At 36.7% G+C, this 27,499-nt stretch overlaps 1 pseudogene; it reads right to left on the bottom strand.

The window, feature by feature from the left end:
* Positions 1-5,450: 5,450 nt before the first annotated feature.
* LOC113079677 (contactin-3-like) overlaps positions 5,451-27,499 on the bottom strand; it is a 38,494-nt pseudogene continuing 16,445 nt past the window's right edge.

Below are 27,499 nucleotides of genomic sequence, written 5' to 3'. Positions count from 1 at the left end.
CACTGAAATCTATTAGTCTCGTAACAGGCCTAAACAGCCCATGCATTATTTCGAACTGGTTTAAACAGTGTAATGATAGGGCAAAGGACAAATTTGCAGAAAGGCAGCTGTGGTGCAAGGCCCGAGTTATCATAATTCAGCATTTGTGACAGGTATTTCAATATTAAGCACAGTTAAATAGCTTGTGTAAAACGATTGCATAAAACAAATTATTGAAAGCATATGTTATTTTGACATTTGCAATGTAATTTAGGGTGAAACCCTGCAAATCGGACACTATAGATGAGCTAATGAGGTTACAGTTTTTCTGTGGCTTTTCTGCGGGCCTTTGGACCAAGGTATTTATTTTGATTTTGAAGGCAGTATGATCACATTAGGCACTGGGCAACTTGGTAAAGCTTTATGTGGAGCAAACATACTTGTAGTGGTTCCCTTTATAAGGGTGCAGTGATATAAAAAAGTATATGTATAAAAAATAAAACAATAATAGATGTAAGTAATAATAAATGTAAGTGCTGGGTTCATCATGAAATTATGCTGTTGAAAGTAGTATATTATATATATATATATATATATATATATACATATATATACACACTAGAACAAAAGGACTTGGCACAATGACATTATGGAGGTAAATCTCCAATAAGTTGTTTTATTAAATTTCCTTTACAAAATGTACACACATTAAACAATCAACATGCACTTCTTTACTATACACAGTTCAGTTCTTTTCAATATGAAAACAGTATTTATCGCGGGTATGTCATCTCACAGAGATGTTTTCAATAAACAATGTATTAATATAGAAATATCAAAACGTTAGGTCAAGTGTTGTTACACATATTCATATAGAAGGTGGATCTATTTGAATCTAACACACGGAAACTCAAGTTAATCTTGATCTCGTCGACATTTCAACCAAAGAGGACCAAAATCTTGCATTTCACTACATAATCTTTCCACGAATCAGTCTGTGACAGCCATAATCAATTTACTTTACTTTTAAAGGACAACACTTGACCTTTAACAAAAAGCCATTACAAGTTTGATGTCATAAAACTGAAACAACATAACAATACTTACAAAATACAAAACACTTTTTTTTTTTTTACCCTTTTCAGAAGCAATCACATAAAACAATGATTTTTTTTTTTTTGTTTTTGTTTTTTTCTCATTTATAAAAAGCACTTAAGGATCTCAGATGAAGTACTCTGAAGCAACTCCGGAGTAAATCTGAATAATATTCACAAAATGGGCTGACAATCCAGAACTAAATACACAAGTCCCAACAGGCACCTAAATGTCAGCAGCCATTATCAAAGGTTAAATCAAAATCATGCAGCAGCCTTCATCCCGGACACAAAAACATTCAAGAGCTTTGACGTGACATCTATATCGTACGGCAAGTCTGTAGGGACAATGCGACTTTTCATTTACTCTCGCTTCGGACTGCTTCCTATTTGACCTTACGAAACGAAGGCTGAGTGTGCGGGCGGCCTCGAACAACACCCTGGAGTCTCCTCAAATGTGCAGATGTGAGAGTCACACAGAGGCCCTTTGAGTGCGGTCATCCTGCAATGACACAGAAAGGTGGCCACGTCCCTTTCGTGAGGAGAAACAAAAGAACGTAAAGTACAGCTGCTCCAGTCTGGACAGTCCTGATACAGCTCATCATGCTGCTCATCTCACATCCATCTTGTCTTCGGCTCTCCTAATAATCATTATTCCCTTGTAGATTTGGTCAAAAGCCCCTGCAGAGTGCACTGTAATTTATTAGCGTGGTTTAATGGCTTCTACATTACGGTAAGGATCAGTCAAATCATGTGCTTTCAGATCATCACTCTCAATTTCTCATCGTTCTTGTGTTTATATCTTTCAGCAGCAACGTTTTAGGCCACGTGTGTTTTGGTATGAGCATGATAATTAAAGGAATTATTTTATTTGCTGAAAATGTACTCACCATCAGGTCACCCTTGTTTCTTCATCAAATTTAGTATTACACCAGTGAAACGGGTGCCGTCAGAATAAAAGAGTTCAAGCATCTGAGGAAAACATCATAATAATCTACAAGTAATAAGAATTATGGATTGGTATTTTGGCCAAGTTAAAATGCCTTATTGATGGATTCATTTCTTGCATGCATCTTTTCCCTCCACAATACATTAACTGATGTACTGGAGAGTGGATTATTGTGATGTTTCATTAGCTTTTTGGACTCTCATTCTGCCGGCACCCATTCACCGCAGAGGATCAATTGATGAACAACTGATTTGATGCTGTTTTCTCTGAATCTGTTCTGATGAAGAAACAAACTCATCTACGTCTTAGATGGCCTGAGGGTGAGTAAATTTCACCAACAGCTATTTTTTTTTATTTTGGGTTAACTATTCCTTTAATCACCAGGACTGAAAGAGTCCAAAGCAATTTGAGCGCTACTGTGTAAGCAAGTTTTCCCCCCAAACTTTCCAAAATACATCTGATTCAGCTGATAAAGGCCCTGAGGAGCATCTGGTGAGTGGCCTAGAATCTGCACCGCAGTCCAGCACAGTGAGAAAGTGACAAATAAAACACTAACTATTTATCTGAGGTCTGCTAAACAAGCTTAGAATACATAAAGTACCAGAACTTTTAGCAGTCACACAAGAACAAGTCACAATCTACAGTATATGGCCAGAAGAATAGCAACCATTCAACATATCTGGTTTAAGATGCAACAGATGTGTGAAGTATCTAGTGCTGCCACACTTTCAAAATGAAATAATAACTATGGATGAGCTGATATCTGTACTATCTGTACTAAAAGCAATGGCTGTTTGCGTACTCTGCTGTGTGAAGACACAACGGCAGCAGACTGAATATGCTATAAGATATAACAGTGTGCAGATAAGCCGAGGGCAAAGAAAGTAGCAAAAGCTGATTCTAATTTGTTGTTATATATAAAAACAACTTAAATCTTGAGTGTATGCTGTAGTGCTTAATAGATTGTTAATACATTAAACCTGTCCTATCAGCCTCACTCATTTTCACTTGTTTTCCAAAACAGAAATCTCAAAATATATTAAAAGAAAAAATTGACAAGATAAAAAAGTATAATACTTGAGCTATCCCTTGTGTAAAAGAGGTACACTTAAGTATCCTTTTAAAAAGGTGACTTGCCATGGAAATAATATACTTTAATGTAAATTTTATAATCACTTGTATTGTCTTATAAAATATGGTTGAAGTGTATTGATGAATGTACTGATATGTATTCATGGTAAACACGAAAATGCTATAATGTCAGTTTTACTGTAAGGTGTTTGTTGTGTATTTAATTGTATGCAATTACACATTTGGCAATGCTGCAATCGCTATAAATCTATTAACTTTAAATGTACTTTACATGTGCATATATGTCAACCCATCAAGATAAGTGTACTTCTTTAAAGAATGACAAAATATTATTAAAACAATGATTCAAAATGTAATTTATAGTTAACCCTCTGGAGTCTAAGGGTATTTTTGGGGCCTGGAGAAGTTTTGTCATGCCCTGATATTTGTGCTTTTTTTCAGTTTCTTATACACATCTAAATGGCTTAAAGTCTAATCTCACTGTAATCAGCACAAACTGGGCTATAATAATATGTGAGCAGCATGTATGTACATGATTGTGTTTTTGAGAAAAATAAAATATTATGCGTGGTTAGTGAAAAACTAAAAATATGAATTTGGCATTATTACAGACTGTGAAGTCATAAGAGACAGTCATGAAAATGAAAATTTAATTTTACAAATACACTAAAGTGGCCTTTTTCATTAATATATTATCTGCAAGTACTTTTTAAAAAATACACTTTTAAGTGGCACTACACTACAAATAAATACAAATAAATAGTGCACATGTAATCCAACTACGCACATTTCTTTTTCACAAGGGATAATAAAGGGATATTTATAAAAAAAAAAGGGTAATTAAAAATTTGGCTTTAGCGCTCCAGAATTTTGTTAGTGAGGAAAGAAAATCTAAAACATATTGCAATACTGTAATAAGTGGTTGCTCATCTCAAAATTACATTTTCACCCACCTATCACTATTTTTGATCGCCAAAAATGACACTTCTTTTTTAAACCAAATTATTATGACTGCATTAAAGGTCTTAAATGCAAATTTTGAGCTAAGAACATCTCTAGCATATCCATAAAAGTCTAAAGAGCTCCCTTATGTTACTATCATATGATATCATTACTTTATCGTTGTAACTGTAGACAAATTTACCCATAACCTCACCTAGTCTCGTTGTCTCAAAACCTGTGAATGTAGCACTTCGACAATCATGAATACTAGATGAATGTAGCTGCAACATGGTGCATGGAGCAAACAAATGCAAGCCTTGCGTGTGCTAAAACATAGATAAGGCACAGAGACAACTCTTGAACCAATAACTGAACTAATAAGCAAAGGCTAAATGTTAATTAATGATGGGATCTCAAAACAATCACAAGTATAGCAAAAAGCAGCTTAAAGGGATCATTCACACTCAAAATTGCTTTCTTTCTTTCATTATTTACTCCCCCTCATGTTGTTCCAAATGCCTCTCTTTTTTCCCTGGAACAAATAAATGTTAAGTTTTGAAGAATACGAATCATCCACAACTCAGTTTGGACTCAGTTCAGTCACAGTTCCACGGAGGAGAAGATTATTAGTGAATAACTTAAAATTCAGCTTGCTTCTCACACAAAATTCTCAGATGAATTTGTAAGAGTTGACATAGAATACAAGTTGTATGCACCACTTTTATGACATTTTTATGGTGCTTTCATGGCCTCAATAAAGCTTAAAGGAATAGTAAAAATGTCATTTGCTGAACATGTACTCACCGTCAGGCCATCCAAGATGTGGACGATTTTGTTTCTTCGTCCGAACAGATTTAGATAAATTTAGCAGTACATCACTTGCTCACCAATGGATCCTCTGCAGTAAATGGGTGCCGTCAGAGGTAATCCACACTACTCCAGTCCATCAATGTCATGTGAATAGAAAATATGAGTATTTGTAACAAACAAATCCATCTGCAAGATTTTATTTTTACTTTAATGCTTCCAGGTCCTCTAATATTATTTACTGCAGTGAGAATGTATTCTAGTCTGAATCAGGAGAGAAATATGCACCATTTAAAAGCTAAAAACAGTTCTAAATAAATATTTTAGTGGAGTTTGATGTTAGAGGACAACAGGGGATGGACTTTTTCACTGTAGGAAACAGTTTTATGGATTATAGACTCATATTTTGGCCAGAAGCCATACTGAAAAAGTTAAAATGCTTTAATGATGGATTTGTTTCTTACAAACAAGTGTTTTTTCACTTTTCAAGATGGAGTGGATTACTTGTGGATTATTGTGATGTTTTTATCAGCTGTTTGGACTCTCATTCTGACGGCACCCATTCACTGCAGATCATCCACTGATGAGTAAGGGATGTAAATGTTACATTTCTCCAAATCTGTTCTGATGAAGAAACAAACTCATCTGTATCCTATGACCTGAGGATAAGTACATTTTCACTAAATTTTTTGATTGAACTATTACTTTTACTATTACCTCTGTCTCCATTCACTGTAATTGCATGGGAACATTCTTTAAAATTGCTTCTTTGTGTCCCACAGAAAAATGAAAGTCACATGACAACTACATGAGGGTGTGTAAATGATTTTTGGGTGAACTTATCCTTCAATTAATGATGTGATAATTACAAAACAATCACAAGTTTGACAAACAGTAGCTTAGAAGCCAATGATGTTAAACTACTTTGGCATTTACATGGAAGTAAGGCATTTGTTCTGAGGGATGAATGAGAAGATGAAATCTTAGTGCAGCAACATGACTCATCCCTCCTCGTACACTGGTACGCTTCAAAAACCCTCGGTTGAAACCTTGTTAGGGTCTCGGATCACTGGCAAGGACACAATGATACACAGTACATAACACATGGACACAAAATCCAACCATTGTGATGCTGACGTTTTCCCGTTATGCTTCGAGAGATAGGTCGAAAATCTCTCTTCAAAAGTGTTTCAGTGCATATCTCCAGCGATTCCACAGCGAGGAAGACTGTGGGCAATCAAACCGTTCAGAGGACGTTCGATCCTTCAGACTGTTAACACAAAGCCAGTCGCAGTGTGGATAACGCAATGATAGAAAGCAAGGAGACGGAGATGGGGTTGGGTCGCCAGGCTCTGGACCCTCGTACACTCATACCTGAAACATGGAAAACGGGACTTAAAGGTACTGAAGATTATTAACTTGTAATTGATGAATATAGACTAAGGTTGATGATACATGGTGCAACTTTTTAAGCAACTTTGCCTGACAACTTTGAGCAATGTTGTTTGGGGCGCTTTCCCATTGAGGATGAGTAACACATTTCTATCTGGATACTTTAGATCAGTTGTGTGCCCTGTGTCTCACCTGATTGCCTGTTGATAGCAACATTGCCTAAAATTGCCCTGTGTATCATCAGCCTGAGATTACATCTCTATCTTACCAGTGGATCCTCTGCAGTGAATGGGTGCCGTCAGAATGAGAGTCCAAACAACTGATAAAACATCACAATAATCCAGACTCCAGTCCACCCATTAACATCTTGTGAAAAGAAAAATTGTGTTTATAATAAACAAATCTATCATCAATTAGTATTTCAATTTCGAACCTTTGTTTCCCGCTAAAATGTGATTCCTTTATCCATTTTCCTGCTTTCTCCAGTAAGAAAAAGGAGTCTGAATCAGGAGTGAAATATGCACATATCAAACACTTTTTACAAGCAAAAACAGTCCAAGACTGTTAGTTGTGGCTTACTTGGGAATTATTATGTTGTTTTAATCAGCTGTTTGGACACTCATTCTGACGGCACCCATTCATTGCAAAGGATCCATTAGTGAACAAGTAATATAATGCAAACTTTTCTCCAAATCTGTTGCAATAAGAAACAAACTCATCTACATCTTGGATGTCCTGAGTGTCAGTACAATTTCAGCAAATTTTCATTTTGGGGCGAACTATAGTAACAGAATGGAACTGAAACATTAATGTACACAGTTGTTCAAAAGCTTAATTTACATTTCCATCATTTTTGAAATTAGATTAAAAACAGTTGCATTTTCACTGAGGTCCAGCAGATGCACACTGAGCAGACTTTCCCAGTTTAAATGACTAATTCATATTAAAGCAGGTTGGAAAACCTATTGGCACAGTTAATAATTTCCAACATTAACAGAGTCAGGGCTTTTTCTTGAAAACCAGACATTGTGGGCCATTAGATGAAAAATGTGAACAGTAAGCCACAGAGAACAGTTGTCCCGTGCAGTTGCATCAGCCTGTGACGTTGAATGCATGGGGGAGAGAAGACCAACAGGCAGAGATAGATGGCGAGAGCTTGGGCTAGTTAATAAAGATCAGACTGCTTAGCCCAGTGGAGAATAAAAGGTGTACGAGGAGGACACATGAAATCACTGAGAACTCATTTAGAGAGGCACATTAAACTCTGTGCTGCAAACTGCATCTGCGCTCTTCACTCGAGGGAACAGGAGTAGAACATTATGAGGTCAACTGTGCATTGTTTATTTTATAGAGGCCTGTGTGTTTAATATCCCTTTGACATTGAATATTTATCTTTTACATCATGGGCACTGAAAGAGGAGGGCAGTGGATGTGCTTTGCACACGCCTGCAGGTTTAACTCACATACGGAAATTTAATATTGTGTAAGGATGCAGACATTAAATAAATGAGCCGAATATAAACAACTGATAAAATCGAATTCATAAATCACTAATTTTTCTAAAGTAACACTGTCCAGCAGGGACACCGGGATGGTAGCATTTATTTTTTGGCCTCCCTTGAGCTTGTTGTATTTTCATAAAAGTCCTAAAGGGTAATCAGCAAATATAAGCAGTGACTTCACAGCAGTGTGATTGGCTCATACGCTTTTTCAGAGTCATTTTTCACAACTGGTCCACAAGAAGAGATGGATGGAATAAACATTGAGTAAACTATTCAGCAACAAAGTGATATCACCACTCTGATTTGGAAAGATCTGTGTCAGGTGAGGTGAGATTTTAGTTTTCTTACACTTTTAGGATATTTGATTAGAAAAATGTGGGGCAGGACTTAATTTGATTCAACAGGAACTGAGTGGATGGTGAAAAGAAGATGTTACATTGCAAATATTATTCAATAGCCACACAACATGAGTGACGTCAGCAGAAAGGGAAAGCTGTTGGAGCACATTGTAACATTTCCCCTATTGTTACAACTAGATTTAAGTAAGCGTTAAATGACTACAAAAGTTCTCTTAAAAAAAAAAACACCTTTTGGTAAATGTAATCTTTAGCCAATCTCAAAATGAACACCCATTTTTTTTCGTACTGTACATTTTAACGTTGTGTTGCCTTAATTCATTTTTAGCATTTTTAGAATTAGCAATCATTTTTATTTTGAAATTCTGACTTCGATCTTTTTTCAGGATTTTTTGATGAGTAAAGTTCAAACGAACAGTATTTACTTGAAATAGAATTTTAAAAATGCTATTCCTTATTCCTAAATTTAAGTATACATTATTATTATTCACCCCAAACGTTTGAAAAAAACAAACAAACAAAAAAAAACTTATTTCAGAAAGCCAATACACCCAAATTCATCAAATTAAAAAAATAGTTCTTACTAAGTTTATGTATGTTGATGGGTTCAGTTGGCATCCCTTCTCCTCCGTCACTCAGCGCTCGTATCTGAATGATGTAATCGTCATCTCCAGGTAGCGTGAGCTCCACTGAGGTCAGATTTGTTGTTATTGTGTTCATTTCTTCGTGCCGGTTCCTTCTGTAAGACACCTGGAGAGAACCAATGACAGAGGCGCTAACAACCACTTAGATTTATTCACCACAAGCTATTTTAGTCGATAAAGGAAGTCAAATCAAATTATCATATACTGTAGGGAACTGTAGTGTTTATTAGCACACCTGGTGCTTTCGCTATACTGTACAGCACATATTTTGAAGATCTGCGGTATAAATTTGTTTTATGTTTATTTTCCGTTACCACTAAGGTGGGTAACCATCAAATAAAAGAAATATACAGTATACACTGTAATGCAGTTGTTTCCTAAATGCTCACTGGAATAGAACAAGCTAATATGATTAAATGAAAATAAAGCCCTACAGTTTGGCTTTGAGGTTTACATTGCTGGGAAGCACTTACCTGATAACCAGTAACATCTGACTCCATCTCCAGAGAAATGACAGGCTCCCAATGAACAGTGAGCCTAGAGCCAATCAGATTCCACTCCACGTTCAAAGGTGGCTGCCCGGGTGCTGAGAGGAAACACCAGCATCAGTTACTGTACATGTGACCACATAATCCATTATGACATATCAACAAACAGACAGCCAGGCCAGGCACCTCTCCTGTCAATGTCATTATGTATTATACTATACTATAATATAGCGTAGAGTACTAGAACTATGAATGACTATTCTGGCATTTCAAACATGTATGACTTAATGCTGTCTTGGCAAAAAGCCAAAAAGCCCCCCCCCATAAACAACAGCAACAAATACAAATAGTCACCAAGTATAATCACCCTCAAGAAAGGACAACAAACACATAAATAAAAACAGTGCATATGATTTGTATATTATATTCCAAGTCTTTTTTGTATGCAAGTTAAGGACTACTTAGGTACTTTTGCTGGTCATTGTATTCTTTCGCTGCATCAGAAAGAGCAGCATGAACATTCATTTAAATATCTAATTTTGTTTCCCACTGACAAAACAGAAAGACATAAAGGTTTGGAACGATGACAGCTATTAAATGCTGACTTAACCTTATAACCAATAATCCTTCAAATCTTTATTTGTCTTTACATTTATTCAGCATGGACAAACTAGAAAAAAGTCACAGTAAATACATTTATAATGTTACAGTAATGTTAAAGTAGAAAAGAGTTATATTTTTGCTATGTTTTTGATAAAATAAATGAACACTTAATAATAAAAAAATGTAATAATTACAGTAAAGTATATCAAATGACAGGTTTCTTTATCCTGTTTAAACAATAAAAAGGATTTTTTTTTTTTTTTTTTTACAAAGTGCAAATATTGAAATTAGACAAAAAAGTTAATGACATGACATAACATAATATATAACTGCAGAGGCGATAAACTGTAAATAAACTGATACATTTTAAGAAGCATATACTTACGGGACTTCTTTGTGGTCACATTGATGGTGGGAGACAGAGGGCCAGTTCCCGCCGTGTTAAAAGCGCTCACTGTCAGGAAATACTGAGTGTACTCTCTCAGTCCGCTGATGTTAACCTTGTTCTGATTGGCAGACACTCTGACTTTGCCCATGGTCTCTGGTTTTGTGTCATCCTCCCAGTACACCACCTGATTTCAAGAGCAATGGAGAGAAAGCACAGACTGTGGGATCTAAAGCATCACGGATATAATGCTACAGTGCCATTATGTTCAGTGCAGGAGAATTATTATACAGTTTTTCCACTTTTTTCCACAAAGTGGGTTTGGGGTGGCATGGATAAAGAGTTTCACAGAGTAATGTGTAATGTGTTCCCTGTGCCCTCAAAAAAGATGAAGAAAAGCCATTTCGTCCATGCTGCAGAGAGGGCCTCCTATGCATACGGTAAGAACAGGGAACCCTATTCTTATTTTCAAATAGAGCGTTTCCATGGGTACAGAGGGAACTTTGAGGTGCAGCGTGGGAGATGACAGGCTCTGACAGAACCCACGGTGCATTTCAAAACCGGACAGAGAGTTATTTCCATTTAGAAGAAGGGACGCACCTCATAGCCCAACACTCTTTCTGGGGAAGCGCTGAGAATGTGCCAGCTCACTTCAATTTCAGTGGCAGAAATGCTTCTGGCCCACATGCCATCTGGAATGCCACTGGGCTCTGAGAGGGAAGAGGAAAAGAGAAAGAGATGAATGCATAAAGACAAGAAGAAAAGAGAGAAGGGAATATGAGAAAAGAAGAGCAATAAGACAATACTAGGATAGAAAAAGGGAAGAAACTGAAATGAGACAAGATTAGAAGAGAAGACACAAGATGAGACAAAAAGCATGTCAGTGCACAAATCAGAGGATGATGAAAAATGACTTATAAATGACTGATGCAAAACCCTTTGTCTCTAAAATAGTAAATTACTAGCCTTTATTTTAACAGGATAGATGAGTGGCATGAAGGAACATTATCTGTACAGGAAATCAATTAATGCAGTAGCTTCCTGACACACCACTGTCTCCTCATCACTCCACGCTGTTATAGCTCATCTCAAACTGATCCTAACTAGCTGAAAGATTCCCACACTGCTGCTTCAAATGCTGAGCATGAGTTTCCAGAGCTCCAACCACCTGACATTTACAACACAACATCACATACAGCCAGTATAGTACATGCTTTACCTTGTACTTACTATAAAAAGAAGATTGCATTATGGATTCTTGGACATTTAGCAAAACATCAAATACATTTCCAGTTAAGAAAGTGTAAAGTACTGCTAAAACTGCCAGCAACAGCGTTGGAGTGACCCATAAAATGATATAGAATTACATAATCTAGATCTATAGCCTTTTCCTCGCTTTTCCTTGACCATTTGTTATAAAATGAGCCATGTTCTTTCAGCGCTGCACGTAATAAGTGCTGGTGGTACAGGAATCAATCCTGGCCTGTTCTCTCAATTTTTTATGCACCTTTCAATGGATGAATAAATATATGGTGAAAAGAAAAATCCATTGAAAACACTGTAAATGAGTGAAACGGTAAGCTTTTGTGCGCTGCTCATAATGCGATTGACAGTCTCACCATTCTCAGCCGAGAACACAATGGTAACAGGGCTGAACGGTCCCTGGCCTTTGGTGTTGTAGGCTCCCACTTTGACGCCAAATGGAGAAAAGGGCGGGATGCTCTCGTTCCGGTACACGTAACGGGACTGGGATGGTATGGAGGTGACGGCGTGCGTCCAGTTGACCTCCCCAACGGCCGGAAAGCGATGATGTAGCCGAAACCATCTCCGTTTTGCAGGTCTTCAGGCACAGGCTGGGAGGGAAACAAGAAACTATAGTGATATTAAAACATACAGACCAGATCCAGCCTCAGGTTCACACCCAGTGCTTTTCCAAACCCCGCACAGTTTTCACAAAGTAATGCAACCTCTTGAGAGTGCAAATGAACTGCTTTCTAATATACAACCAAGTTTGAATTGAATGCTATTACGGGAGTAAAGGGCCCAGATGGAAAACAGGCTTGGCTTTGACTGAGGTAATAAACACCCTCATTCAATTCCATTTAATTAGCCAAAACTATTACCTCGCACAGAGGGAGTGATAATATAGACAGATGACTTACCTCCCATGTTATTACTAGCTCTGACTTGGAGCCACCCCCACCTCCGACATCGGAGGGGGCCGTGTCAGGAACTGCGAACAGAAAAACAAAGAAAAAACAGCTTGTTTTCAGTACAGCGGATATATACAGCCCCTACCTTCCTTATTATTTCTATTCCTTTTCTTTTACTTTTAAGCCTTACTTAATCAAGTATCTAATGCAACAAAGCTCCGGTCCCTTAGCAACTGCTTTAAAAAAAAATTCTGTGGGCAGCGTCTGAGCTAACTGCCTTTGTTTCTAGTGAATTTCACCATTTGCCAAGAGTCTCTCAACAATAACGCTCGAAGATTTCGTTCTATAACATACAAAGAGGCAATTGAGCATTGAATGCACCGAAATTGTATCGCTTCATCAAGGGACATTTGAACAATATAGACACTTGAACATTAGTGGATTTTCAACCTCAGACAGCACACCCACAGGATGCCTTCAGTCGCTTACTGACCATCTGATACCTACTGCACACAAAACTGGATTGCACTTTCTCGATCTGGCAAGCTCTGTTCTGATTGGCTGACTAATTAGATAGGCAATTTGTGTTCGGATGGTAGCTTCTGAGGATGATATTATCCCTGGATTTGACCAAGTTTGAAATGTTGTATTAAATCGGATCAGAAGTAATTATGTCTGTGAAATAGTCTGTACTTAATACTTTAGTGAAGGGTAGAAATTCTGATCTTGGAGTAATTTTGCTTCTGATAACTTCTTTGTTAACCGGGTCAAAGAAAATTGCTAATGGAATTGACAGTTATGTATAAACACCATTCAATAGTTTAGGGTCAGTAATAAATTAATACTTCAATTCAGGAAGGATCAATTAAATTGATCATAAAGGACAGTAAAGGTATTTATAATTCATATTAGAAAGATTTCTGAAAATTCAAATTGCCATTACTGGAATAAATTATATCATATACTAGTTATATCTAGTAATAAAATGTTCGTATATTGCTGATTTTACTGTATTTTTGATCAAATAAATGCAACCTTGGTAAGCATGAGAAACTTCTTTCAAAAACATTTAAAAAAAAATCTCACTGAATCACTGAAATAATATAGTTTGAATGCACACATTATCAATAGCTAGTGATTAATAGTTGATCACATGGTGTAATATTGAGGATTTTTTTTTCTGTAACAATGCACTAAAATAAGGGCAACGAATAACTAAACCATAAAAAATTCACAACATTGTAATTCCTACACTAAAATTATATTATATCAAAAATAAAATTGCCTAAAAGGAATTAATATTACATGGCAAAACTATTTAAATGAGATATTTTCTGATTTGACTTTCCGTTAAAAATGTGTGTATAAATCAAGAGCGCTGGTGACTCACCTGCATCTTCAGTTCTTGTTTTAAGAGAAGCGGGACTCGGTTCCCCCACGCCGACGCTGTTTCTCGCCAGCACTCTGAACTCAAACTCCACCCATGCGTTCAGATCCACCACCGTTGCCGTCAAGGTGTTCCCATCAATCACCTCCGGGACTGAGAGCAAACAGAAAAGCCACGGTTTAACTGAAAATACCTGGATTACAAGGTGCCACCATGAAAGTCAACAACAGGAGCACAACTTTGAGCCTATGTTTACAGTAAGCCAGAAGTGTCATAAAGCATTAAAACAAATGTTCTATTTCACATCTCTGTCTGGGTGGGATGTTGTTCGAATGAATTCAAATTCAAGCGGCAAGGCAGGAGAAAAGATTACGTCGTTTTGCCTTAGTACTTAGAGGGTACTTATATGTACTCAAAGCGAGCATAAGCTTCTTTCTTAAAAGCACATGAGACGTGCTATGGTGATTTCAGTCTCTCACTGAATTGATGCTCCGCTTGACTAGCTTTAGCTAATCCTGTATTGTTACCCGTGTTCACCGCTTGCCAGCCCACTGTGAAAGCTGTCTTGGCCTGAATGATATAGCTTGTGATGGGGCTGCCGTTATCCTGGCCGGGTCTCCAAGAAAGCTGAGCCGTGCTGTCTGTGATCTCCTCCACTGTTACACCATCTGGAGCTCCTGGGGGACCTGATTCAATCAGACAATTAGCAGTAAATTAGCAATTAGAAATGAAGTTACCTTCACTGACATCTAAACTTGCTCACCCCCTGCCAGGAAGCTCTCCGCTTATCGCCCTCAAAAACTGTGACATAAGGCCAGTCTCTAAAAGGCGTTATTTCATTTTAAGCTGTTGCTTTTGTGGGGACACTAGATCTCTTTGAGAATCACAGGAAAGCTTTTGAGAGGCTTGAGCTGTTTTCTTAACGGCTACAGCACGTCTTCCAATTAAAATGTGCAGAGAGTTGTCTTCCTTTGTCAAATTCACACTCTTTTGGGGGAATATATAACGAAATGGAGCATAATGTTTTGTGGTTTTGTCAGCGCAGGTGACTTGTAGCATCAATAGTAAGACCAGACAATGATTGCTTCTCACCAAAAAGGCACTCAAAGACAAATCATCAAGACAAACTGTAAAAAAAAAAAAAAAAAAAAAAAAACTTCATATTTGGTTTTGGTGTGAGGAGTTTACATGCAGTTTTGGTCTGACTAATATTTACATAATTCATTTTAAACCATGGCCCCCCATTGTGCATAATATTCAAAGGATAGACACTCCTAGTTTCTGTGAATTAAACTGCCGGAGGTTTTAGGAGCTGAATGTCCTTCAGGGGTCCCTCTCTTTTTACATTTCTGTTCCAGTTTCTTAATCTTAATAATCTTAATAATACTTTTTACTTACAATTTCTACCTGATACAACATTTTAGAGTTCAAAAGAACTAGTAAAATGAATATATATATATATATATATATATATATACAGTATTGTTCAAAATAATAGCAGTACAATGTGACTAACCAGAATAATCAAGGTTTTTCGTATATTTTTTTATTGCTACGTGGCAAACAAGTTACCAGTAGGTTCAGTAGATTCTCAGAAAACAAATGAGACCCAGCATTCATGATATGCACGCTCTTAAGGCTGTGCAATTGGGCAATTAGTTGAATTAGTTGAAAGGGGTGTGTTCAAAAAAATAGCAGTGTGGCATTCAATCACTGAGGTCATCAATTTTGTGAAGAAACAGGTGTGAATCAGGTGGCCCCTATTTAAGGATGAAGCCAACACTTGTTGAACATGCATTTGAAAGCTGAGGAAAATGGGTCGTTCAAGACATTGTTCAGAAGAACAGCGTACTTTGATTAAAAAGTTGATTAGAGAGGGGAAAACCTATAAAGAGGTGCAAAAAATGATAGGCTGTTCAGCTAAAATGATCTCCAATGCCTTAAAATGGAGAGCAAAACCAGAGAGACGTGGAAGAAAACGGAAGACAACCATCAAAATGGATAGAAGAATAACCAGAATGGCAAAGGCTCAGCCAATGATCACCTCCAGGATGATCAAAGACAGTCTGGAGTTACCTGTAAGTACTGTGACAGTTAGAAGACGTCTGTGTGAAGCTAATCTATTTTCAAGAATCCCCCGCAAAGTCCCTCTGTTAAAAAAAAGGCATGTGCAGAAGAGGTTACAATTTGCCAAAGAACACATCAACTGGCCTAAAGAGAAATGGAGGAACATTTTGTGGACTGATGAGAGTAAAATTGTTCTTTTTGGGTCCAAGGGCCACAGGCAGTTTGTGAGACGACCCCCAAACTCTGAATTCAAGCCACAGTACACAGTGAAGACAGTGAAGCATGGAGGTGCAAGCATCATGATATGGGCATGTTTCTCCTACTATGGTGTTGGGCCTATTTATCGCATACCAGGGATCATGGATCAGTTTGCATATGTTAAAATACTTGAAGAGGTCATGTTGCCCTATGCTGAAGAGGACATGCCCTTGAAATGGTTGTTTCAACAAGACAATGACCCAAAACACACTAGTAAACGGGCAAAGTCTTGGTTCCAAACCAACAAAATTAATGTTATGGAGTGGCCAGCCCAATCTCCAGACCTTAATCCAATTGAGAACTTGTGGGGTGATATCAAAAATGCTGTTTCTGAAGCAAAACCAAGAAATGTGAATGAATTGTGGAATGTTGTTAAAGAATCATGGAGTGGAATAACAGCTGAGAGGTGCCACAAGTTGGTTGACTCCATGCCACACAGATGTCAAGCAGTTTTAAAAAACTGTGGTCATACAACTAAATATTAGTTTAGTGATTCACAGGATTGCTAAATCCCAGAAAAAAAAATGTTTGTACAAAATAGTTTTGAGTTTGTACAGTCAAAGGTAGACACTGCTATTTTTTGAACACACCCCTTTCAACTAATTGCCCAATTGCACAGCCTTAAGAGCGTGCATATCATGAATGCTGGGTCTCATTTGTTTTCTGAGAATCTACTGAACCTACTGGTAACTTGTTTGCCACGTAGCAATAAAAAATATACTAAAAACCTTGATTATTCTGGTTAGTCACATTGTACTGCTATTATTTTGAACAATACTGTATATATATATAGAAAAATGCCTATTGAGTTTTGTGATTGTATTCATTTAAATGAGAGTGGGTGTAGAAAAGAATAAACACAATTTAAAATAATCACACTTTGCAGCCTGAAATAAAGAGGGAGAAAGTTTTTGTTTTATCTAGCTGTATTTACTCAGTGCAATTTATAACATCAAAGTGAAAGATATAACACCAACATGTCAGAAAAAAAAAAAAAAATCAGAATCAGTGAGTTAGAAAAAAGATCATCCCCACTCCTTAAAATGACTTGTAAACTCAATTAGGTGTAGTTAATCACCTTCTCAGTGGCACACAAAGCCATTTGACTTGTAACTGTGATTAGTTCAGCATGAAAAGAGCTTTTGTACAACAGGGAGAGTACAACACAGACCCTCCCTGATCGGGACGTCACTCCAAACTGGATGAAAGAGCCGGAGAAAACTGGTCAGAGAGGTGACCAAGAGGCCCATAGCAAACCTGAAGCAGTAACAGGAGTTTATGACAAAGAGTGATCATTGTGTGCCTGTGACAACAATATCACAAATTCTCCACAAATGTGGCTTGTTCAGTAGAGTTGACATGCATCACGACTGAGCTTTGCTAAAACACCTTGAAGATTCTGAAGCAGATGAGACTAAAATTGAATTATTTGGCCTCAACACCAAACTGTCTGGCAGAAATCGAATCCAGCTCACCATCCAAATAACATCATTCCTCCAGTAAAGCATGTACTGTTATGGGGTGTTTCTCTGCAGGAGGGAAAAATGGATGGGGCAAAATACCATCAAATTTTTGAGGAAAATCTGTTGCCCTCTGCCAGAAAGTTGTCAATAGAAGAAGGTTTACGTTCCAACATGACAGTGACTTAAAGCACACAACAAAACTGAGCACACAGTGGTTGAAGGAGAAAAAGGTGAATGTCCTAGCATGACCTAGTCAGAGCCCAGACTTAAACCCCACTGAAATCTTTGGAATGACTTTGCAGTCCACAAACGGTCACCACCATTTAAACTGAACTTGAGCAGTTCTGCAAAGAAGAGGGAGCAAATATTGCAAAGTCAAGAAAGTTATTAGAGACTAAAGACTGTAATGAAAGCAAAAGGTGGTTCAACAAAATACTGATACAAGGGAGTGTTCCTTTTTCTAACTCAGTGATTCTGTTTTTATTTTATTTTTTCTGACAAGTTGTGTGTGTGTGTTATATCTTTCACTTGGATGTTATAAGCTGCACTGAGTAAATACAGCTGAATAAAACAAAAACTGTGTCTGTCTTCACTTCATGCTGCAAAGCAACCAAATTTTATTAAGGGGTGTGATACTTTTTCTATATCCACTGGACATTTCTAGGATCTAGAAAACAGACATTTATCATTTAACTCGCCATCTTAAGAGCGCAGTAGCTGTGACGTCAAACCAAGAAGACAAATTCACCATGGGTTCCCTTAAGATCTTCCTATGGGATTTTATAATGGTGTTTTTCAGTTCATAAGTAAAATAAGGTCAGTGGTAAATATAACATGACACTACTTTTTTTGTTGTACAATGTAAACTTCAAACACTTACACTCCAGATGCTTTAAGTAGTTACAAACCTAACCCCCCCACAAAAAAAAACAAAAAAGCATTTGTTTTAAATTTATGCTATAAAATGTGTGTTTTCAGTATGGGTGATTGTAGATTGAAACATACAAGTATAATCAATTTATGTTTGACGCAGACATTGTTTTACTCGTAAATTGAAAAACCCTATTTTAAAAACCCATAAAAAAATATTGTTGGAGCCAACAAAATAATTTTAAGTCATCTTGAGGCCCCCTTGAAAGTTTGCTGAGGTCCCGGTCCCGGCCCCCTGTTTGAGACAGAGAAATGGCCCCACATTTAAAGAGCCTTATATAAGCCCCGCTGGTTTTATTTGCTTGCTACTGCCAGTTTGTACTTGTATTTTGTACTTGCTGAGTACATTTCGGCAAAGCAAAGAAAGCTTTTTTTTATCTTTCAATCAGGTTTTCCTTCCAAATCCAAACCCTGAATCTGAAGCTCCCCCGGTTGCCTGGCCGTCGCTCTCTTACCTTTCACGATTAAAATAGCCACAGCTGATAAACTCTCGACATCCGTGTCGACCACACAGACATATTTTCCGGCGTGTTTCAGCTGTATATTCCGTATCATCAAATCTCCAGATGTACTCTAGAGATATAAACACACACATACACATTACTATCTGCTACCAACTGGGCTTTAAAGCAACAGGAAGATGTGTGAGTTGTTTGCTATATTTGCCGACAAGTGCTTTCAGTAAGTGTAGACACCCTGCTGGGTTTGGGAATGAAAATGTGGCCCAACTCCACAGCTAACGGATGACTTTTGGCAAAGGCTGTTCACTGCCATGTTTGAAACGTCCGTCATGGAGAAACATTTCCTCTGGCCAAGCCTTAGGCTTCTTCAACACTGCACAGAATCCAGCTACCAAACTCACTTGCTAATTGGCTAATTAGAGCTTAATCACATTTAAGAGGTAGTGTGATTGGATTCAGTGTGCTGAAACCCTGTGATATGAAACCATACAAGTGATGAATACTAAATCCACACACGACAATTAAATGCCTTTGTTAATCTAATAAAGATGAAGAAAGTTGTTCATAAGAGTGGAGGTGAACTTCAAAAGCGCTCTGTCAAGGGAATAGATGAAGTACTGTGAAAACAGGTAAAGTAATAAAGATATTTCCTATTATATTCATGATGATACATGTAATTAAGAAGTAAAAAGAGCATGAGAATCCTCATACAGTATATTATAAAGTTATAATCATAATGAAGAACTTATGTACCGAAAAGTTCTTTCTGCTAAACTAACTTTTATTCTTAACATTTGAATCATATTAATTGATATACTGATTAACTGCATGCATTAACATATGCAGAGAATAGAATACAGTTTAATTCAAAGACTGAAAGCACTGAATAGAACATTTTAAAAGAACAGACAACTTTGTAAAACTAAACACTCCAGCATTTTGTTTCACTCCATTGCTTTCAATTTAAATGGTTTTTTAACAGAAGCATTTATGTATGCATTAAATTAGCATTCTATAAAGCCTTAACCCTTAAAAAATGGTACAGAGTTGTTATTGATATATCGCATTATGGGAATTAAAAGGGTAGGCCTTAAGGGAGCCAATGATGTGCTGTTTTTAAGTCACATGACAACTGAACGTCCCTCCAAAACTCCTTTTCCCACTGTCACCCTGACACAGAAGACACCTGTTGAAGTGCTCCAGAAATTGCTCGATTAAGTTAATTTGTAAACACATTTTCTCAAGGGGAATTTTTTTTGGAACATCTTTGGTAAGTAAATTAGATATTTTCATTCACAAATCAATTTCGTCTAACATAGTTTTACTGTAAATTAAGAAAATAGCAAGGTTGCCATATGGCAACTCTGTACCACAGTGGAACTGCAGTAATGTATTTCCACATTGGGATTTTTTTATAGATCGTAGCATCAATAAAATTATCTAGTTAATTATTGATTTGAAATGATAATTGTAGTAAAGTAGTATTTAAGTATAAATAACAGAATTATGTCTTCTTATCAGAAAATGAATACAGCAATATTTTATGGAAAAGGCAATAGTAAGAGAGTAGAGTTGGCCTGTCATGGGGAAGAAAGGGAAGTGCAAATACCCTGGCTGCAGGGGGATCGTCTGCATGAAGTACAGCAAATGTGACTTGCACCTTTGAATCACAAAAAGGAACTGCTTTTCACAGGATGTCATGAAATGTGACATGAGCTGGATTGAGACATGTTCACATGGATGGACTGGGAAAACACATTTTTCTTCAGGGAGCTGCCTATCGTAATACCTGTAGTTGATGTTTTCATGTTCTACATGGTATTAAGGCATGTTCCAAGCTAGCATATATTTACTTGTATAAAATACTTTCAAAAAGACTTGTTTTTGTTGTTGGAAACTTTGTGGATGTTAAAATATAAAATAAAAAATTGTCCATTTGCAAGCATTAATATAATACTTTTAAGTACAATTTTGAAGGTTAAAGGGTTAGTTCAGCCAAAAATGAGATCCGAGTATTAAAATCTATCAATATCTAAAACTAATGTCCATTTAAGTAGAAAAGAAAATCATAATCTAATAGAAAAACTACTACTTTGGCCATTTTCCATTGTGGTACACTGTTGCAATGTTACAATGTTTTCAAATTATTTTTTTTTGATTTGTATAACTGAAGCTATTTCATGTAATAACAACTTATTTTAAAAAATATTTAATGGTTGGAACATAATGTGTACCATAGAGGGTTAAAAAAAAAAAAATATATATATATATATACAAAATATATATATAATAAAATGCATCACGATTTCTTTATTTATGCAAATAAATAGTGCTATCAGTGTGTACATTTACTTCTTACTCGATTCACCAATCTGTCAAAAATCTTCAGTTCATTAAAACGGATACGTTATTGCTATTGTTTATAGACACTTACTCGCTTGGATGTTGATATTGTCTATGCAGCACTGAAGTCTTTGGCACAGACAACTTCACTAATTTAATAAAAAGCGCTTAGATTTCAAATCAATTAAATTACATGAGATAAGATGTATGCTCTTATCTGAGGGGAAGATTGTGGTTGGCAAACAAGAGGTAAATCTGCAATTTCAGCAGTAAGGGCATTAGGCTAAAAATTTTGTTTCATTATGGAAATGAATTCATCCAAGCTGTGAACTTCGTTGATAATCCTACAAGACGGGTGGCATCTGAGAATTTATAATAAGAACTGGAATATAATTACTGATAAGAATCACTCGCTTGAAGATGAGTGCGTATGTGTTCCAAATGCTCAGAGTTATCACCAAATTAACAGAATTATATAAAAGTCAAAAATAATTTTATTTTACTGTTGCTTTCCACATAAAAAATAACTCATTTAATTCTCTGAAATATGCAACCTTATTTGAAAAAGAAATCATCTTTTTGATGGCTTTGGGGGTGGTGATTAATGAATCTGTTTAAGGGGTGCTCAGTTGAATCATGCACATCCAATATTGACCAGTCAGTCCTCATTAGGGCATTCTCTCAGTCTTTAAAATCATTACTATTTCTAGAAAGGCATCATTACATCCCAGAGAAAAGCAGTCTGAGATCTGACCATTCAAAAGCCATATGAGGATATTACACTTGAGATCACTGAAGGCTAAACTTTAATGGATTGATTTCTATTATGTGAAGAGGAGGGAAAATAGCTCAAAGTGAACATATTGGGCTGCTAAGCAGTGGAAGGAACAGCTAAAAACCTCAAAAAGAGAGTGATGAATAGATCTCTGCCAAGTCTCCCACACTTTAACAGTAGGTCTGGCTCAGAGGACAATAGCATTGTACAGTAAACTACTGGATCAGCTCCCTCAGAATCTGACATTTGTTGAGTATAATGAGTATAATAAATTAATTTCATTGTAAAGCTGTATAGCATGGTACACAGTATAGTACAGAGACATTAAATTAACACCTAGGGCCTATTTTAATGATCTAAATGCAAAGTGTAAAGCACATGGCGCAGGTGCACTGAGGGCGTGTCCAAAAATAAATTAATAAATAATGGCCGTAACGTTCAATAAACCAATCAGAGTGTCATCTCCCATTCCCTTTAAGAGCGGGATGAGCTCGCGCCATGGGGCATCACTATTTACATGGCGGAATTTGTTGGCGGAAAAGCTGAACGCTTCTCAAGCAAAGAAACCGATCTGCTCGTGTGCCTGAGCAGATCATCTACAGGACAATCAGGAATCCACCAAGGCATCCACAGGTGAAGAAGGCGTGGGATGAAGTAGAATTTCATTCATCATTATAAGTAGTAATGGGCTGAATTGCTAATATGTAGCCTAATTCTAATACATGCAATGACTATCCTATTTATAAAATTTTTATATTTATGTGGCCTACACAATAATATTCTTTTACACTGTTATCCTTTTGTTTTTAATATTTGGCATGTTTGTGTGATGCGCATCCCTGTGTGTAATAAGCAAAGTCAATGCGCACTGTGGACCCGCCCAGACCCGCATTTTCTACCAACACGCTCTTTAAATAACACAAAAAATTGCGTCATTGACTTTAGACTAGGTTTGAGTTGGTCTATGGCGCAGTCTATTTTAAGCAATGCACCAGCAATGTGCCGGAACACACCTCTTTTTTAGACCAGCACGCCAATGGGCGCACAAATGGCCACACATGCATTTGCGCCGGGTGTATGATAGGGCCCTCAGTATTTTTCTACATTAGAAAGGCTTTACACAAAGAAATGAATAGTAATATTTATACATTTGTTTAAAATCATTTGCATTCACATATATTCTGATGCAGACTCCAGTCATATGATCAGCCAAATAAAAGTTATTAAATTAAATTAGTCCACAACAGCTGTCATATTTGCAATTTGAGTGCAGATTTAACCCTAACGTTGTGTTCTATTCATTTTGACATAGAGAGGATTTTCTTTGCACCAAAAATGCTAATTAATTATATCACATAGGAGTAAAACTTACTAACTTTTCTCCCACAGGGAATAACAACTCCCACCCTCATTCTGAAACTGCCCGATTGCCGACCTCGATTTGAACTTATGAACCTCAGTTTTTGACACTAACACAAATCGATGAAGCCTACAATCAATCAGTTACAAAAAGGAATACAAAACATGCTAACGGAAAGAAAACAGCAAAAAGAATGAATGCAAGATTGGTGATAATATTGCATTATGATAGGTTTACAAACAATTTTCAGAAGACCTGGTCATTTTTGACTGGGAAAACCAAATTAGGTAAAGGATAATCAGCACAGCACAAGTGTGAATAAACTTGAAGTGTGAAATGCTAGATTTTTTATGAACATCTTAACAAACGTCTATGACACATTAAACAGTATAAAGCATTATACAGACAGAAAGAATATATATATAAAAAATACGACTTACCCCACCCACATGCTCATAATGTTGGTCCAGTTTATTGAGGAGCTGCCCATTGAAGGCCCAGGAGAATGAAACATCCAGAGCGGGGTCACAGGAGATCTGGCAGGGGAGTACGATGCTCTCCCCAACAATGATCTCCATGTCTACTGGACCCTGGGTGATCTGTGTGGGATCTGCTCAAAAGCACACATAAGGTTGATTAATTTAAATGAATAATAAATGTAAATATATACGCACACTGTACAGTATATACAAATTCTAAACCATAGAATTAAATCGCAGTGTTTTTAAACAGATGACTCTTAAGATTTACAGCAAAAAAAAAAAAATGAAGTATTAGAAAATATTAATTATAATTGAGTTTATTTAAAGAAAGTGTAATTTTTTCAGTAAACCAATTTTTGTAAAAAAGGGTTTCCCCCCATACCGAAACTGTGTCATCAAATCTAAGGTATGTACACACACACACACACACACACAAAAGAGAATAAATAGGGTCAATTTGGGTTCAATTTCAGAATAATTTGTTTTAGTTTTTTAATAATTTGTTACAATAAATTATATATTTTTTTCAATTCTGAAAATTAAATAGAAGAAAAAAAGTCAATTTCAAATGATCAAGGGAAATTCGTTTTCTGTTCAACTGACATGACCCCTTTAATAACATCAATGTTTTTACAAGTGCCCAGTAGCTAAATGCAGAGGTTACTTCCATTAAGATTCATGTTCAAATCTGTTGGCGTGGAATCTGCTGTAAAAGACTAATCTCAGCAAAACCCAGAGTGCAAATGCCGCATTCTATATTTTTCTCTCTAAATTGTGTAAGCACAACCTATAACCTACACCCTCACACACTCCATTAGTGTAATCCAGGGTAATTGCAATGCCATAAGCAGAGCGTGGAAATGGGTAATTACAACAGCACACAAAAAGCCTCTGTATCCCATCCCTGTTGAGTTCAACAAAGACAAAAAAAAAAAGGAAAGAAAACAAACCTTTGTCACATTTATAACATGAAACCTCATTGGTTCTTGGATTTCATGTGACTGAACATGTCATAACAGAAATTTCATCACACAAAAAGCAGTGATGTTTGATGTTATACATGCCTTTCCATGCATAATTTAGATTGTCTTTGGAAGTAAATACCCACTTACATATTGCTCAGTTTATCGTATATGCTACCTTATGTCCTTTTTGGAGCTTGAAACTGTTGGACTCCATTGACTTCCATTGTATGGACAAAATCAGTTGAGACATTCATCAAAATATCTTTGTTAGTGTTACACAAACGAAAGAAACAAATGAAGGAAACATCATGAAGGAATTGACTTTTTATTTTTGGATGAACTATCTCTTTCAGAAACTGTCATGATTTTGATTAATTGTGCAGCTGTATCAAGAACCCAATTGCCTGAAACCTTAAAGCCCCAGAGTTTGTAAAGATATCACCACTTCCCACATAACATTTCCGCAGCTGAACGAAAATCTAAAATAACTTCTATCTGCAGAAAAAGCAAAGAGGAAGCCCAGACTGTAATACTGTTACAGTAATCCATACCTGTGACTAATAGTCTTCCTGTAGTGCTGGCCACACCAAACTGGTTTCTAGCCAAGCAAGCGTAGTTTCCCCCGTCCATCTTGGTCACATTTGTTATTCTAAGTGTTCCATCAGGGAGTAAAGTTATCCTAAAGGAGAGAAGCACAATCCCCTCAAATCAAATTTAAACTTGGTTAACTCATAATGGAGCTAGATTCCGAGTACAAATGTGTTTTACATTTCGGGAACAGTAGAAAATGTAGTAAGAAGAACATAATGTGTTTCTTTAGAATGGCACATTAATCTCTGTACATTGGACACTATCCATGACAGCCAACGAAGCTGAAGAGTGTGCATTCACACGAACAATCATTTAAACGTAAACGTGCATCGCTCAATCTACTGCCCCATCATTTGAATTAGACTTCCTTCCAAACCTTCATGACTTTTTATACAATTTTAACATACTCTTAATATACATGCTCTTAAGAAATACAACCCTTATTTTCTCATGTACATGTTAAGTGCCTAGAATCTTAAGCGATTTCAGTTTCATTTACAGTAATTGCTATTTACGTGTAACTGCAATCCATGACTTGAACCCTTTACAACTCTGTATAACAAGCCTCTCACACTGTTGCTGGTGTTTTGTCTTGGCTGTATGGATGGGGGCAATTTTAGTTCTGCAATATGTAGTTACACTAGTAATTCAAAAATTGCACGACTGGGTTAGAGGAAAAGTTTTTGGTTTATCAGCTGATTAATTTATTTTAAAAGAATGGGTTGTGACTTCTTTGATATAATTACAGTATATGTAGGTTCCAATTTGACATTTAGATATCCACTAATATTTCAAATTTTGTATTGTATTGTATTTTATGTTTTTGGGTATCACAAAACGGAATATAATACTAAAAAGTAGGTACTATCTTGCAGCGGTCTCCTTTCCCCGACAATGCATTGCATCACGTCACGTTGGGGAGAGAATTTACCAAAGCCGCCTTGAGAGCATTGAGAGTGACTAGAAAGAGACGAGTAGTAGACGAGAGTATTCAGATTATAGATAAATAGATAAATACATATATATATATATTAGTATAGTATTAGTATTTTTTGTACACAGTGCCGCGAACTGTCAATCACTTCTGTACGCGTGCATCACTGTCCTCCTCAGCTGCAGCAACTTGCGCTCTCTCTCTTCATCAAGCTTTAAAACAAAAAGGGGACAAAAAGATCATATTGTCTTTGTGCATAGGCTATAGATTAATTAGATAAATGAATATCTAAATTTGTGCCTTGCCGTCTACGGTATTTTTTTAGAACTTAGAAAAAAGATGCTGCAAGCAATGAGCAGCCAGCGGGGGCTGCAGGACGACTCAACCTCCGCAGACAGTTTTTAATGTTTATCAGACAATAAATACTCAAGATTTTGCTTTAGTATAACTCACAACGAGTTTCACACACCTTCTCCGGCCACGTTGAGTTGTTGACACTTAACAGTGGGAAAAGCGACACATGCGCTATTCACTTGTATAACTTAAGGGTGAATGGGTAATGTTTCTGCTCTGGGTGGGATGAATTAGGAAGCTTGCATTGTGAAGGGCGCTCTGAAAATCGGCAGTGCAGGTAAAAGATTAAAACCTCTATTAAAACAGATGTCCAAATGAGCGTACCGGTACGCTACAAGCACGTTCTGGGCGCACGGAGAGGTGGCGGTACGCTCAAGAGCTATATTTGGAAGTGGCGGTACTGAGTACCAGTGCATACCGGCCCACTTAAAGCACTGGCAATGACTATACTTTGGAATTTTTTTGCAGTCCACTTAGAATTCAACATGGAAATCATTTTTGTTTTTTATTGGCATTGATTGTTTTGAAATTCAAATGGTACTTACATGCCTGTGTTTTTATTTCTGTAATAAATATGGCTTTCAAGCCAACAGTTAATTTGGAGGATATTGATGGTTTATTGCAGGTATGTTGTTTACATGAGAAAATCTGTGTTACAAGTTAAACAAAAATTCCAATAAACAATCATATTTTGAATTTAAATAGTTTATTTGTCTTGAGTTTACATTAATTATTTACATTTT

The sequence above is a fragment of the Carassius auratus genome, unplaced genomic scaffold (assembly GCF_003368295.1).
Source record: "Carassius auratus strain Wakin unplaced genomic scaffold, ASM336829v1 scaf_tig00028967, whole genome shotgun sequence".
In the NCBI taxonomy this organism is placed as follows: domain Eukaryota; kingdom Metazoa; phylum Chordata; class Actinopteri; order Cypriniformes; family Cyprinidae; genus Carassius; species Carassius auratus.
The sequence above is the reverse complement of the archived record's forward strand: the minus strand, read 5'-3'. Positions and strand labels throughout refer to the sequence as shown.